Source organism: Eurosta solidaginis, chromosome 1, assembly GCF_040869045.1.
Source record: "Eurosta solidaginis isolate ZX-2024a chromosome 1, ASM4086904v1, whole genome shotgun sequence".
In the NCBI taxonomy this organism is placed as follows: Eukaryota; Metazoa; Arthropoda; class Insecta; order Diptera; family Tephritidae; genus Eurosta; species Eurosta solidaginis.
Genome location: NC_090319.1, coordinates 299,213,686 through 299,230,549, shown reverse-complemented (window position 1 = coordinate 299,230,549; position 16,864 = coordinate 299,213,686). Strand labels below are relative to the sequence as shown.

General features: G+C 34.0%; 1 protein-coding gene across 13 annotated transcripts in view; it reads left to right on the top strand.

Moving 5' to 3' along the window:
- ps (RNA-binding protein Nova-1-like protein passilla) overlaps positions 1-16,864 on the top strand; it is a 310,155-nt gene that overhangs the window by 199,807 nt on the left and 93,484 nt on the right. The window contains exon 1 of one of the 13 annotated variants that reach the window (XM_067761207.1): positions 8,319-8,636. The exons of the other annotated variants lie outside the window; for them this stretch is intronic. The gene's annotated coding sequence lies outside the window, so the exon portion shown is untranslated. Of the gene's footprint in view, positions 1-8,318; positions 8,637-16,864 lie in introns of those variants that run through there. 13 annotated transcript variants of the gene reach the window in all.

Genomic DNA, 16,864 nt, shown 5'->3' with positions numbered 1-16,864 from the left:
ATTTTTTAGGTTTTTATTTTGCTCAGAAAGAAAGTTATTTTTTGACCTTTTTACTTCGCGTGAAAAAGAACAGTTTTCTAAGCTTTTTAGATTGCTCATAAAATATTATTTTTGTTTAGAAATTTTTATTCGTTTGAAAAATAAGACATTTTTGAGTTATTTTTTTTCGCTTGAAAAATAATAATTATTTTTTTGAGTTTTAATTTCGTTCAAAAAATAAAATTTTTTTTTCCATTTTTATAAGTTTTACTAATGCTGCTACGATCCCTGAGTAAACTACATGCAGGCTCACCGGGATTTTGCAAAACTTCAGCATATCTTTTATCACGCTCAACTCATCTTTCTATAAGCTTTTTATTATATTTTTTCGTTTGCATACTCATTCACTGTCCTTCATATGAGCTACCACGACGTGTCATAAGTATTTTGGCTCATTTGCAATGCTGCTGCAATAGTGCGTGTATTTACATATACACGCATACGTACATATGTGAGTATGTACTAACTCACATTCAGCGCCATGCGTTAGCTTTAGTTTTGCGCAGTGCCCATTTAAATCCTTGAAATTTTTGTAGCACACACGCTCCCTCACACAAACATGCGAATCAAACAATTGTAGTACAGCATTTGCACTATGTCGCCAGTCATATGTATGTACATATATATATATATATCCAAAAAGTTTATATCATAATATGTTATATATATATATAATATATTATATGCTTATACTCAGCTTCCTTTGGTTTGTTTGTATGTATTGTCAACACGACTAGTTTTAAGTATGCGCTCTTGCATTTTCGAATATCGATATATTCGTGCCCCAGAGTATCGTAACAGGAAGGCGTTCGTTTATTTTGTGCAAGTTACAGGAAATGGAATTTTGTTGCTGTGTTTGTCGTTGTGCAGAAATTACTCATACGCAATGTCGTCTCAAAGGAATATCTCAAAATATTAGTATGTTAACGTCCTGTTGACCTGAATAGGTAGCGTTTCCGTTTTTTTATAATTTCATTTAAGTGATTGGCGTTTCAATTTGAAGAAAGTGACTTTAGAATTTAAATGTAGAAGGAATTTCTAAACTTAATAATGTACGGATATAAAGTTTGTATTTTAGTTTCTCTTTTTATACCCGCAGTACTTGTACACAGGGTATTTAACATTTATTGGATAACGGTTGGTTGTACAGGTATAAATAAATCGAGATAGATATAGACTTCCATATATCAAAGTCATTAGTATCGAAAAAAAAAATTTGATTGAGACATATCCGTCCTCCGTCTGCCCGTTAACACGATAACTTAGGTAAATATTGAGATATCGTCACCAAATTTGGTACGCGAGCTTATTTGGATCCAGAATATAAAAATTTATTGGAAATGAAATCGGATGATAACCACGCCCACTTTTTATATATATAACATTTGGGAAAACACAAAAACCTAGAATCTTGAAATTTGACGTGTGTACTTGTGTGTTTAAAATGGGCATGGCACCGCCCACTTGTGATAAAATCAATTTTAAAAATATTATTAATCATAAATCAAAAATCGTTAAACCTATCGTAACAAAATTCGGCAGAGATGTTGCCTGTACTATAAGGAATGCTTTGAAGAAAAATTAAAGAAATCGGTTGAGGACTACGCCCACTTTTATATAAAACATTTTTAAAAAGGTCTTCGACGAATAAAATAAGCTATATCTTTGCAAAAAGAGCTTCATATCAATGGTATTTCATTTCCCTGGTGGATTTGTAACAGTAATTAGGAAAAACTTCAAATTTAAAAAATGGGCGTGGCACCGACTCTTTTATGACTAAGCAATTGTCTATGTTTCGGGAGCCATATGTATATGTATTATTGCGCAGCCTTGCAACACTATTAAGCACACAAAACAAATAACAACAGCATTTCAAGTGTACAGCTGGGTATGTTATATTCGGTTTCACGCGAATTTTGACTTCCTTACTTGTTTATTCTACGGTTCTGCTCTATGCTCTGTTTTTGTTCTGAGCCGGAGCAGTGGCAGATCTTTTGTCGACGTTTTTCGAAAATGTTTTTTATAAATGATCTAATTGTCTAAAACTTTCCACTGCTAAATATTTGCGTGTTTGCAAGTATATATATATATATAAATGTCTTTGTTCTATACTACTTATCTTCCACGTTTGAAACACTTGTCAAAAAAAAAGCGCCAAAATAATAAAAGTTAGCTCCCATTCTAGGTACTCGTCGTTCTCAGCATTTTATTATTCGTTCTTATCGACATTTTTGTATGTACATGTGTGCGTGTAAAAAAAACAGAATCAAAAAAGTATTAACGCGTTCTCATTCGTGAATATTGTGACACGCAATCTAACAAAAAAAAAAAAAAAAAAAACAACATAAGACAAGCGCCCGTAAATACAGACACATTCACACATGAGAGACATACATAAAGACATAAATTCCAATCCCACAGGTTTTCTTCACAAATTCTTCATTGTGTTCAAATCTCAAAACTTAAATTTCGCGCCTTCGATTTCTTCTTTTTATTGTGGTTTTATATAAAAATATTTATTGTGCGTCTTTTTTTTGAGTTACACAATTCTTCTACTTTAAAATTCTTCCGGTATTTTACTTCATCTTTATGCTCAGTTTCAATTTTTTAACATTTTGCCTATTGCTTCTTATTCTACATCTTATATTTTTGCTGTATGACGTAAGCTAAGAATATTGTACTCTTTTGTGACAACAAATTCTTTACATTTATACATTCAAATATACTTAAATACATACATTAATATGTATACATGTGTGCATAAACGTTACGTCTTGGCTCTATTGTTCAACAAAATGCTGAATTAGTGTGTGTGCAAATTAATACTCACAATGAAGTTAGAAGTAAAATATTTTTTAAAATTTGTATGTGTTAGTTGCAAAAAAAAAAAAGAAAAAAAATATAAAGCTATATTTTTTAAAAGACTTTTTTCGCTTACCGTGGAATATATTAAATGCGTCTTTGAGCTTTGTTTTTAAGTTAAGTAATTTGTTTAAATTAACGGTTATTTCTACATGTATGTGAATAGCTACACGATATTGAAAAATGAAAATATGAAGTAAGCTGGCAATCCTCTTCAAAATAATTTTAAAATAGCTCTCCTTTGAATCACACATTGGCCTATTTCTTGTAGTGTTTGTTGAAACTGAAAATAGATGGCAACCTGATCATTCATTTGCACAGTCTTTGTATGGCTAATAGTGGATATACAAAGTAATAAATACAATTAAGTAAGTTTTCAACATGATTTATAAAAGTCTTTATTGAACTACGAAGTAAACGAACTATCGATTGCTATCCATACTAAAATATTTAATTTTATAAAAATAAAAATCAAAACGGTGGCAACCTTGTAAAACAACATTAAAATTGGCAACATATTACGTAGATACAAAATTTCATACAAATGAGTGAAATCGTTTTTGATAATACTTATTAAAAACTTTTATTCGAGCTCTAGGCCACACAAATATATAAATCAATATCACAAATATATATATCAAAGACCGATTTTGATTTTGTATATACAATATTTATTGTTGTCGATATTTCGACCTTAGTTTGAAGTCATCTTCAGGAACATATGATATCGATATTTTGATATTACTTACGGAAGAATACATAATATAAGATAAGGTGGCAGGTCTGGACCACAAGAAATATTTCGATTGAAATGCGACTTACATTTTGTTTATTTGATTTAGTATTGACAAACAGTATTTAAGATTAAAAAAATTTCAAAGAGATGACAACCTTGCAAAAACAACCAATTTATCAAGAGCTAAATGAGAGCGCTTAGTATTAATGTTACATCTTAACATAATTTCAGCGATATGCGAAAGATGGGAACCCTTCTGAGAGAAATTTTTCCTTTGTACATACAATTTCTTTTGTATTCCATCCATATTAACATTTCTGTGCTTGAACTAACAAAAAAAAAATCAATCAGATCGCAACCTTTTAAAAACAACCTTAGTAGCAACAACTAAGTAAGAGCGTCAGATATACCGGGGAATAATATAGTGAGATTAAAATAGCAACGCCATGCGAAACCCTTCTTAAAAAGAATATTTTTTTGATGTTCAACGTAAAATGTCTTTCGTTTGATAGCACTATTGGCATATCTCATTTCAATTTAAAAAAAATTCCAAATATGTAGGTGGCGACCTTATTATTAAAAAATCCATAGTAGTGAGAGCAACTTAGTAGAAGTTTTGAGGTATAAACCGTCATCCTGTCGCAAAGGTCCTGAGCTAGATAAATTATTTTGCATGTAAATGTAGATTATTTCTTGTGTTTAGGTTGGTAACGCTGTGTTTAATATATCAAATTTTTCAAAAATAGATGTCGCTGCATGGACTTTAGCCGTATGTGTTGAATGAAACATAAGGGAGACATTTACCCATCACAACTCATGTGTACAAAAATATCACGACCACCGCTTCTTAAGTCCGCCAATGATGTAGAGTAGGCCCTTGAGAACTGAGAGTGATACGGAGGTAGAAAACTCACTGGATGATGGCAAATTCACCTTTCTACCAGAGATGGAAACAGTAAACCATCAAATTGCGGGTAGTTAATTCACCCTTGGGGAAATGTGGAATGAAATTCGCAAATTCCAACGCTAGAACATTTTTTTTTTGATACAATAACTACAATTTAACTATTTTTTACGTTTTCAAAAACTTTTTTTGTGAAATTTTAACGAAAACACCGCGTTTTTTGCTAATCTTCAGGTAGGTAATGTGGTGAATTACCTACCGCCATTTTGACATTTCTCTTAATGTCCGTCGTTGATTATTCTCTATCTCCTCTTTTTAAAAACCTACCACACTTTTGCTTGCCAACAAGGTGAAATTCGGAATTTTCAGAACATACTATTTTCTTCTATACGAATTTCATAAAATTATTTTAGTCTCCCGGAATTATTTTAAGGTTAAGCTTTGTATATTGAGAATCATATAGAAAATATACTTTAGCTACCTCGGTTGACATTTGTCGAGTACAATAAAAATCATTTTACTTAACTGGAACAAAACATTCTTTTGAAAATTTTATCACAATTTTTGAGAAATCTACAAGGGTATTTTTGGTTAATATCTATCTCCAGATTGGTTTTGGAAGTGGCAACTCTGGATATAGTGCAATGGTATCTACCATTGTGAATTCATACAAGTGAGAAATCTTTCTATTCATCCATTGCCATACCTACCTGTCCAAATAATAGCTGACAGGGAGAATGGCTGTCGCAAATTGCCAGAGAAAGAAAGCAAAGTTTGTTTTTTGCTCGCGGTTATCAAATTGAATTGCGAAGAATTTCCCATTTGTTTTTCAAATCAACTTTTCTTTTAAATGTGTATACAGAAAATCAGACCACATTCTAATATTCATTGCTAAAATCTAGTTAAAAGATAAAATATGAGAAACCAGTTTAGTAAAAATTTTAAAATTTGTAAATACTGCAATATACAAGTCGTCTACAAAAATGTTTCACAAACACTACTGAACAAATGATTTAAGTAATCGAACAGCGATTGGACAGCTGATCGAAGCTGTTTACTATTTTGAACGTTCTTTTCAAACATTCGCCACTTGTATGTATTCACAATGGTATGTACCAAATTAAATCCAATTTTATTGCGCCTTTACCGAGATACTTGAAGCTTTCTGAAAAATTGTTAAACTCCAGTTAAGTTCTAACTTAACCAGAGATTTAGAGTACAACTTATTACCTGGAAGCAAGGCCTGACAACACAAATTTCAGCACTGAGTGCTTCATATTTCCTAATGAGTTGATCCAGCAGTTCAGTAAAAGATGAAAGGTTTTGTTGGAATGGGTTTTGGAGCATGAGTGATATGGAAAAAAGCCAAACGTGGTGCTTAGATGCAATATTTTTAAAAAACATTCCGTGTAGCCTTATGATGTACTACATAGTTTTGTTATAAATTTGTACTTTAATCGATGTCAATCACAAGTTTTTGCCTTTAACTCGACTGCAATTATTTGATACGTACATGTATATACTTGCAATTAAATATGCAACTTCAAATTAAAATTTCTATAATTACACTTACATATTAATTTTTTATTTTTGTGCGTCAGTTCGGTCGAAAAGGCATCAGCTGCACGGTGTCCGGATTAATATTTAGTAGAAAAGCAAATCTAAAATGTGCTCTCCGCAGCAGCACCAGTAGAAATATTCACATATTTTTACAAATAATAATCACGCGCCCACTTCACAAGTACACATATGCAGCCACTGACAATGAAATAGGGATACGCTTAGGAATTTGTTGTTTATATTTTCTGGGCTGGAATTTTCTTAAAAAAAAACAAAAAAAAAAAAAAAACAACCTTGGATTCAAATCTATAAGTTTAGCTACTTCAAATCAAGCTTAGCCTGCCTGATTTTGAAATATTTAAAAACTAAATTTTAAAGTTATTTACACTACGCAAAGCATTGTAACGAATGAATGCAAATTCAGTACTGTAGCGGTCAGAAGTGTGACTGTGGGAGTCGCAAATCAACTGCTCTTTATTTATTCGGCTAACAGAATGGTTTGTCGTATGTGTTGTTTTAAGTTTCTTCTGATGAAAGATTTGCACATGATCGGTCAAGCAGGAAAACCGTTGACCCAAGCGCGGAGCTGCAAAGTGTCGAAGATCATGTGCAAGTTTTACAATCCTAGACTAACAAAGTTATTCTCTACATTGAAGAGAGATAACTGTACGCGCATGACGGGTCACTGCCTTCTGGCCGCACATGCTTTCAAATAAGATTTAGTTAGTGATAGCAGCTTTTGGAAATGCGGGTTGGAGGAGGAAATGATCGAGCACGTTTTTTTGATCATGCCCTGCGCTCGCAAGGCTAAGACTCGAGCTAATAGGTGGGCAAAGCTATCCAATCTGGAAGAAGCAGGCGGTACAGGTCTTGCAAATCAGTTTCCTAAGAGGACGCAGTTATTTTATAACATAGGTCCTTGTTTTTGATAGAGTTTTCAAATTTGGTCGCTAAACAAATTTCTGCTAATACTATGGAATCATTCAGTCTATGGGAGGTCCTCACGGACTGACAAGTTCAGCCAAACCTAATCTAATCAAGTACCTGAGCGATGCTTCAAGTCAAGTTTTAAAGTGTAAGAGGAAGTGGACTATATGTCGGATAGTATTTTTTCTCTTCAGCGCACAAACTTTAGTTCATTTGTGCAAATTTATTTTATTGCTAATCCAGAAGAGCGGCATTCTATGTGAGTTGTAATGCTGTGCAATCTTTAGACGGTTTACTAATAAGACAATTGCAGATTTTGTTGTGGGAATATGTCTTTTAAAGCGAGTGCTGATAGTTTTCTCAAAACGATGCTGATATCAGTTATCCATGCCGAAAGGTGCCAGCTGGCGAACATTTTGTCTGTTTTGATGCTCCTAAAACTACTAAAGTAGCATTTCCTACATTCGGGTAGTAATTTAACATGCGAGACATTGTGATTCATAGTCGTGATGACAATTTGCGTAGAATTTCTGAAAATCACTGGTTTTAGGATTCTTTAACCTTCAATGTTGTGTAGGGGTGAATATAGTTATGCAAAAAATATTTCAGAAGTCAATCCAGTCATCGGAGTACAGGCACCGTAACGGTCTTATTCTTGAACTATTTCTACATAGATTGAATTGTACACTATGTCCGTGGCGAAGCTTTGCACAACCAAGGCAATTTGAAACCCTTATCCAGCTCGAACATTGAAGCTCTAGTACATAAGTAAGTCTGATAAAAAAACAAAAAATTTCACTTTTCTATAATAAAAAGGACGAAAATTTGTTTGGCCTAAATGAAAAATGGCAAAAAAATAAATAAATAAGACAAAAAAGTACCCAAATTCGTGAACTGAATTTACTGGGTGAATGGGCGAATAGCGACAGTCTAATAAAAAATAATTATAAACCACCTAAAAACTCACCAAATAAACTTACTAAAAACAAAAACAAAAAATATTTTGAGCTTTGTTTCTATTTCATTGCCAATGGCTGTAAATATGAGAGCGACAAAATATATATGTATAAGTGTATGTCGATTTTAACTTCATCGGCAATTGGTGCTGCTTAGCCGACCTGGCTCACAAACTGATTGCCTGCTGGCTGACTGACTGACCAGCCAACTAACTGTAAGTGTAGATATAGCTGGTATGCATGTTTGTTTGTAGCTGTTTGGCTGACTGACTCTCCAACTCTTTTGGCCTTTTCGGCAGCTCAGCGCTTTTAGTGCGATTTCAACGTTTCACATAGCTTGTTGTTCATAATAATCGTAGTCGTCTTCGCTGTCGCCATCTCGTATCCGTCTCAGTTGTCGTTGGCGTTTTTTCGCGTACGCATCCGGTTCATGTTATCATTAAAAAAAAAAAAAAACAAAAAATTGTAAAAAAAAACAACTTGACAAAAAGTAAAAAAAAGTTTTTAAATTTTTAAATTTAAAAATTTTTAAATAGAAAGAAAGCAAAAGTATGTTGAAGTGTTTGATTAAATGAGAGCGCATACATACAGTACTAGGTGGTTCAACGAAATTTATTTATTTTTTTTTCAACTTTAAAGCTTCATGAACTTGGTAAATAACTGACTGCGAAATAAACTGAAATCAAAATATGAAATTAGTAAATTTAAAACTTAATACCTAAAATATTACTATGAGAGTTGAAAATCACAAAAGAAAATAAAAAAATTATAGCAATAAAATTGAATCAAATAAAAAAGTTTTATACTAAGCCAAGAAAATTACAAATTGCAAAGCATATGTTCGTTTTTCGCTTTTGCTTCATTTGTACGCGTCAACATTTTTATTTAGGCCAATCATGTGTTCTTTGCGCACAGAGCTAACAACAACAACAACAGCAACACCAATTACGATGTGCGTGTCCCAAAAATGACATTTCCACTTCATTCTTCGGAAAGCTTTCTCTCCTTACCAAATTCTTTTGCATTGCCTTGTGCTTTATTATTTACATTGGCACGCTAATTCTTCTATAGATTTTTTCATTTAATCTTCTTATGCTTTACTTGTTTGTTCGCTTTCATTTTCATGCATTGATTCTTGAAAACCTCAACCAAAAACAAAAAAAGAAAGAAAAAAACATATTCGTGTGAATCGTTCGGTGTTTGTTTGCTTGCGTTTGTGTGATGGCGAAATTTCCACCCAATGGGAAAAGTGCTGGCATAAATATATGTCACAGTGTGCATGTGTGTGTGTGTGTATGTTTATGAGTGTCGAAATGCCCTTAAAATTTGACTTTTCGTGCTCGTTGCATAGTTTCGTATTGCTTTGGGCTGAACTATTTTAAAATTTCTTTTCTCACCTAAACTTTGCATATGATATAACCTTGAAAGTTGTTGCACAGTGGGTCTAAATGTGTATGAAAGTGCAGCGTTCGAAATTTGCACAACTTTTACGGCTTTCTCTTCCTATGCTGCGCATTTGTTGCTATTATTACACTCATACCTGTTGTTGTTACTTTTGTTTGCTGCACTCTTAATTACTTATTGTATTTTTTTTACTCTCAATCTTGCCTTGGTTTTTGTTTGTAAGCCCTCTAATGACGTATTCATAAGGACTCTCGTTCACAATTTGTCTAATTACATGGCTTGTGTAGCAGAAGTTTAGTTATTTAGCTATGAAATCTACTTTTAGGCGCTTCTAATACTGCTCTTAAATGTTTTGTTGGCTTTAAGGTGTCAAGGCTAGTTTATCCGCTTGCGGCGAATGAGCACAAAGAATAATGAAAGAATGGGTTTGAATGCTTAAAGAGATTTTTCGAATACAAACTGGCTATTTGTTTGAAAAAAAAAAAACAAAAAAAATAAATAATACAACTCTTTTTTATCCGAAGACAGCAAGAGAAGTAGGGGTAGTAGTAAATTAGTAGAGAAGGCGTTTTCAAGAACAAACTTATGCAATATGCAATATATCAAGTGAGAGATCTCCCAAGTTGCTCTCTAACGGAATTTGACACTCAATTTGCGTTAATGTAGAAGGTTTTGAAACGAAATTAAATCTTCTTCACTACTCACCATCGCCAACGCATATATGTCCCTAAATCTTTCGAAGAACTTTTCTCTCGAACACTGCCATAGCGTCTTCATCTGATGTTGCTATGGTCCATGCCTCTGCACCATATAGCGGATACTCACTTATCGCTTGTAGAGTATGATTTTCGTTTGCCGAGAGAGGACTTTACTTTTGAATTGCTACCTAGTCCAATGTAGCATTTATTGGGAAAAGTGATTATACGCTGGATTTCAGAGCAGATGTTGTTGTAAGTCTTAATGCTGGCTCCCAAATAAATAAAAACTTTTACTATTTCGAAATTATGGCTGCCAACAGTAGCGTGGTTGTCAAGGCGTATATGAGCTGACTCTTTGCTCGATGATAGCAGGTACTTCGTTTTGTCCTCATTCACCATCAAATCCATCTTTACTGCTTCTTTTTCCAGTTTGGATATAGACTCAGATTTACAATAGTTAATAAAAAAAAACGCTGGCTTTTGTTGATGATGAAAGATACAGTCCCAGTACTTCTCAAATCTCGATCTATATGACCCCTAACTAAATATCTATGACCCACGTCACGGGAAATTTCTTACAAGGGTATGTAGCCCTCACTTTTCCAAAGAAGGACAGAGGGTAAGTTTTTCCGGACTACCATCTGTATGATAAATTATATCTAAATCCTTTCAGTCGTTCTGGCTAGACTAAAAACCAAACAACTGGCCAACCAAACAAATTAAAATTGAGGCATTTATAATGTTACAAAAAAAGAGGTAAACCGCAATACTTGCACTTGCTATACCAGACAAAACCTAAGATCAAGCGAAGATTGAACAATCGATGGTTGGCATAGCTTCTACTTATTTATCTGTAAGCTCAACCATGCAAACGAAAATGTAATGTGGGTGCAGTAGCTTGCAGGACAAAGAGGAAGCTCAGGCGCAGCTTAAGAAAGAAAAAAATTATGTTCTTCATCCGCTCATGCTAGCTGTGTCTCAGTCTTTTTGGAATATTAGTATTTCAACAGTATAAATAAAGCGACTGTCCAACGTTTTACACGCCACTGTCACACGATCCTGTTCAGACCGAGCCGAAAATTTAAGATATACCAGTACATGCCGTAGCAAAAATTGCGCCACTTTAATAGGACTTTAAGGAAGGTGTGTTTCTTTGCGTTTAACTTAGGGAAGACAACCCAATGTAACCAAACCTGAAACTTCAGCAGACGTCTTCAAGAATACTCAGAAACAGCTCACAACTTCACCTGAAACCAAATTAGAAAATTTTCTTTCTTTTAAGCTACGCAAGTTCTGATTAGGCCCTCCCTTTTTATTTAGTTAAACCTGGAACTGGTGCAAAATAAGCAGTGATGAGTTTCAGATTGAGCTTCACCGTCGGGTTACTGGTGTGTGTCCGCAACTTATAGTATGAGCTACTTAGCGGAGTGTTTTTTCACCTTTTCATGCTGCTATTTCGATATGGTTATGCTGGAGGGAACCTTGTTATTCACAATAGAGGTACTGTTTTCACAATCCCAAAGCCTTGAGTTCCGTTAAAGTTTCACATAAGTACTAAATACTTCTTAAATCTCAAGGAAATGTTTTTTTGTATGTCAATAGCAATGTAAATGAAGTTGTGAAAAAAGATAGTTCTCAACTTGTGCTCAAGTTAGATTCTGTAAACTGATCGATTTGTAAACTCGATTTAATAATATTCCTTAATTATCGAAAAAGGATTATTTACAAATTTCCCTAGCACCTATGGTATAAAAGAGCGTCGTCCCTTCTTATCAACAAGTTGTTTTTTAATTGTTTGCGGTTAGATTTTAGTGTGCGATATGAACAAATGTATAATTGGCGCGATAAGCAAATTGATTATAGTATCATGATCGTTTTTTAATCGCAACTATTAACACATATGCGCCAACTGTTAAATTATTTCTACGCATGATTTTATGAGGGTCGTCATTTTCAGCGTGACAGAGCTGCACGACAATCGCGAATGCCGCTGTCGCGAGATAAATAGTATTTTTGGCTAGCGAAGTAGAGTGGCGTGCTTTTTATTATGGTATTTTCTAAGTGTTTCGCTATTGTTTGCTATAACATCAAAAGGACAATGCTTTGCTTCATAGTAGTTGTGGTCTGTAGCCGCCGCACTCAATGTAATTAGGGCTTTTGGCTTCAATTCAAATGTAGAAGACTAACATTTTTAAAACTTTTTCGTAATTTTATGCTTAGATACCAGTTTTTACGCAAATTTTGTGTATTTTTATTTGCCTGCTTTACAAAAATACGAGTTTAAGCGTGATAAACTTCTAAAATATGAAAAATATTTAGTCAAGTTCGACTATATATGTTTCGCGATCACATAATGACATACATCTGAATTTGTACTTCATACTGCTTTTGTTATAAAAATGTAATAAAAAATCAGATAGGGAAATGTTGAGTGGACTTAAAGGGGTAGGTTTGATAAGTACGAGTATGGAGCATTTATTGTTGTTTTAAGTAAATTAGGCTAACAAATATACTTTAAAACAAGAGATTTTTTTTGTTTTGTAGATAATTTCTGAAATTGATGAAAATTTTAATTTATTAATGAGGAAATTTAGTAGGAACCAGTAAGAACGTGACTGTTAAGACTTCATACCTTTCATGAACGGAGCTGAACAAAAATGTGTTAAAATTTCAGAAATTCATAAAATCTGATTAATCAGTTGTATGCGATATATATTATAAATACTACCATGGCAGCTGTGGTGTGGTGGTAGCATGCTCCGACCACCACATCGAAGATCCTGGGTTCGCGCCCCGGGACAGCAACCCCAAAATTTTAGAAACAAGCTTTTTCAATCAGAGGAAAGTTTTTCAAGCGGGGTCGCCCCTCGGAAGTAATTTGGCAAGCACTTCAAGTGTATTTCTGCCATGATAAGCGTCTCATTGAAAACTCATCTGCCTTGCAGATGCCGTTCGGAGTCAGCATACAACTTGTAGGTCACGTCCCGCCAATTTGTAGGAAACATTTTAAAAGGAACACGGCATAAATTGGAAGAGAATCTCGGCCTAAAATCTCTTCGGAGGTTATAGCGCCTTATATTTTATTTATTTTATACGACCGATCTTAACGATTTTTACAGACAATAATATATGCCTTATATGTACACATTTGAAGCTTGTTGCTTTTAAAAGTAGAAAGAAATTACGTTAAAACTTTTATCCGAAAAATCGGTTGTATGGGATATATATTACATACATGACAGATCTGATGATTTTCTCAGACATTAAAGTATGAAATATGTTCTAAAAAAATGAAGAAGAAATTAAGTTAAACCTCTTATCTGAACAATCGTATGCCTTTTATATGTAACTAGGGGTACCCGGGTCCACGTTTTGGGCTATACCTCGAGACCCTAGCCTCCCAGTTGTATGAAAATTATCCTGTACTATAGCACTCATCAACAGCTTTCATTTGATATCCATATTGTATAAACACATTCTAGGGGTACCCGGGTCCACGGTTCGGCCTTTATCTCGAGACCCTAGTCATCCAGGAGTATGAAAATTATCCTGTACTATAGCACACATCAACAGCTTTCATTTGATATCCATATTGTATAAACATATTCTAGGGGTACCCGGGTCCACGTTTTGGGCTATATCTCGAGAGCCTAGCCTCCCAGTTGTATGAAAATTATCCTCTACTATAGCACTCATCAACAGCTTTCATTTGATATCCATATTGTATAAACACATTCTAAGGGTACACGGGTCCACGTTTTGATCTCAAGACCCTAGGCACGTAGCGAAAAAAAAGGTAGACATTGGCCGATTCTCAGACCTACCCAATATGCTCACAAAATTTCATGAGAATCCGTTCAGCCGTTTCGGAGGAGTTTAGCCTCTAAAACCGTGACAGAAGAATTTTATATATTAGATTATCCTGTGAAATTTCAATCTTCTGGCTGTTAGAATGAGGAATTAATGACAAAAATGTTCTTTTTCGAAAAATCTGTTGCATAGGGGATATGTGCTATAGTATTCCGATACGGTCGGTTCCGATAAATGATCAATCAAATACGCAAATATAACAGCTCACCCAATTTCATCAGAATATCTCCGAAAATTGAGGGACTAGTTTGCGTTCACACAGACCGATGGGCAGACAGAGAGAAAGATAGGCGGACATGGCTAAATCAATTCAGCTCGTCATCCTGATCATTTCGGTATACTTATTGGTGGGTCTATCTCTTCTCCTTTAAAGACTTACAATTTTGAGATTTGTAATAAATTTAATATAGCATTTAAATTTCATGAAAGTTATAAAAATATTGTAGACTCTTTGATTATCAAAAACCGACTTAGTAGCATCAAAAAAGTTTTTCCAAATCATCTCCTCCTATATAAAAGTATTAAACTATCAATAATTTTTTTTAAATCTATAAGTATCATTAAAAATATATGTGTACATACATATATACATACTTTTATGCAACATTGAAGTCACTCAAATAATAAAATAAATAAATGCAGTTGTGCTCAACGTCATCTTAGTTAATTTCAATTAATTAATGTCAATCATAGAAATTATAAAATTTTTGCTTAACTCTCCTTTGGCTGGAATTCACAGCTGTTCGCTCATAAAAGTCAACATCACTGTCGTGCGGTGTGTCTGACAAACCCACCTGCATGTCGGGTGGCAGCAGACACGTTTCACGTAAATTTATTAAAAACTTTATATTCATTATCATATAATATTAATTAAAATATGCAGAATTTAAATTTTTTTCAATTTAACTTTATTTTTGAAACAAGTATGCAGCTTGGGGGTTTCTTTATTGTAAGTTTTCTTTTTGTTTAGTCGTGAGCATCACTATTACGTGAATGTTTAACAGTACATTAATTCAAATTTTTGCTGCGCCCGCTTATAAATCTTTTATAATTATTTATGAAATAATAAGTTAAAAAATTAGGAACAATATGAAAAAAAAAAAAAAATTGTTTGCAAAGATAAATTGCGCAGTGCATTGATGTGGTATTTAGCATCCCTGCCGGAATCGGCGAGCGTCGAAAAAGCTTGAGAAATGCTCTAAAATAATAAAAAAATTCATTAGTCTTATTATACACAGGGTATTACATCTTTGATAGGATAACGGTTGGTTGTACAGGTATAAAGGTCTCGATATAGATATAGACTTCCATATATCAAAATCATCAGTATCGAAAAAAATTTGATTGAGCCATATCGTTCCGTCCGTCCGTCCGTTCTTTAACACCATAACTTGCGTAAATATTGAGATATCTTCAACAAATTTGGTACATGAGTTTACCTGGACCCAGAATAGATTGGTATTGAAAATGAGCGAAATCGGATGAAAAACACGCCCACTTATTATATATAACATTTTGGAAAACACAAAAAACCTGATTATTTAGTAAATAATACACCTAGAATGTTGAAATTTGACGTGTGGACTGATATTGAGGCTCGTGATAAAAATTGAAAAAAAAATGTTTAAAATGTGCGTGGCACCGCCCACTTGTGATAAAATCAATTTTACAAATATTATTAATCATAAATCAAAAACCGTTATTCCTATTGTAACAAAATTCGGCAGAGAGGTTGCTTTTACTATGGGGAATGTTTTGAAGAAAAATTAACGAAATCGGTTAAGGACCACGCCCACTTTTATATAAAAGAGTTTTAAAAGGTTCGTGGACGAATAAAATAAAAAAGAGCTTTATAGCAATGGTATTTCATTTCCCAAGTGGATTTATAACAATAAGTAGGAAAAAAACAAATTTAAAAAAATAGGCGTGGCACCGCCCCTTTTATGACTAAGCAATTTTCTATGTTTCGGGAGCCATGACTCGAAGAAAAGTTAACGGGTAGTAAAAAAATTAGGTACACATATTTTCCTTATAGCAGGAAATATTTCTAGTAAATGGATAAGATTCGTTAAGGACCACGCCCACTTTTATATAAATGACTTTAAAAAGGGTCGTAGGCAAACGGCAGGACGGGTACAATAAGTAAAGCTTTGGCAGCATAAAGAAAAAGTGCAGAATTTTTGCTGGATCACAGCAGATTCACTTGTTTAAAACTTGATTGCCAGAAAATCTAGATATTTATTTCCTTATTCCTTTTCGGGGTAGACTTCAGGCAATTTTTAAACAATTGTTTTTCTACAAAATTTGGTGAGTTTTGGTTCCACTTTAAACAGCTGCGATGGTAAAGTGCAATCGGCTGGTATACGATTGGCTTTGTCCCACCAGATGCTTGTTAGAATCATATATGCTTTAATACGAAAGCTGATCCTGTGGTATGTGTTGCAGTTTACAGGAGCTCTTTGACATTCTTCGTGGACATGGACATTTAGAAACTTCTCGCTGCCGTTATTGAATATCTCAGCTTGCAATGTGTTAGAGCTCGTAGCTCTGTTGGTGTTAAATTCGTACCTCATTTTCGCGTGGCAGGGGCTTGGATTTAACATTTGAGCTGAACGCTTCATAGTGGTCTACATTCAAAAGGAAATGCAAGTCTTTCTCATAAAATAAGCACTCTTCGGACATCGCCGATGATGTCCTTCTTTACATTCGTACAAGAATCTGCCATGAACTTTTATCGCCTAATTTTACTATAACATTTTCTGATGCTTAGAAGGCTGATTCCACGTGGAATCAGCCTTCTTAATATCGCATATAAGGTCCTTTCAAGTGTATTGTGCGAAAGATTGAAGCCCACCGTGAACCGGCTGATTGGACGTTATCAGTGCGGCTTCAGACCTGGTAAATCTAC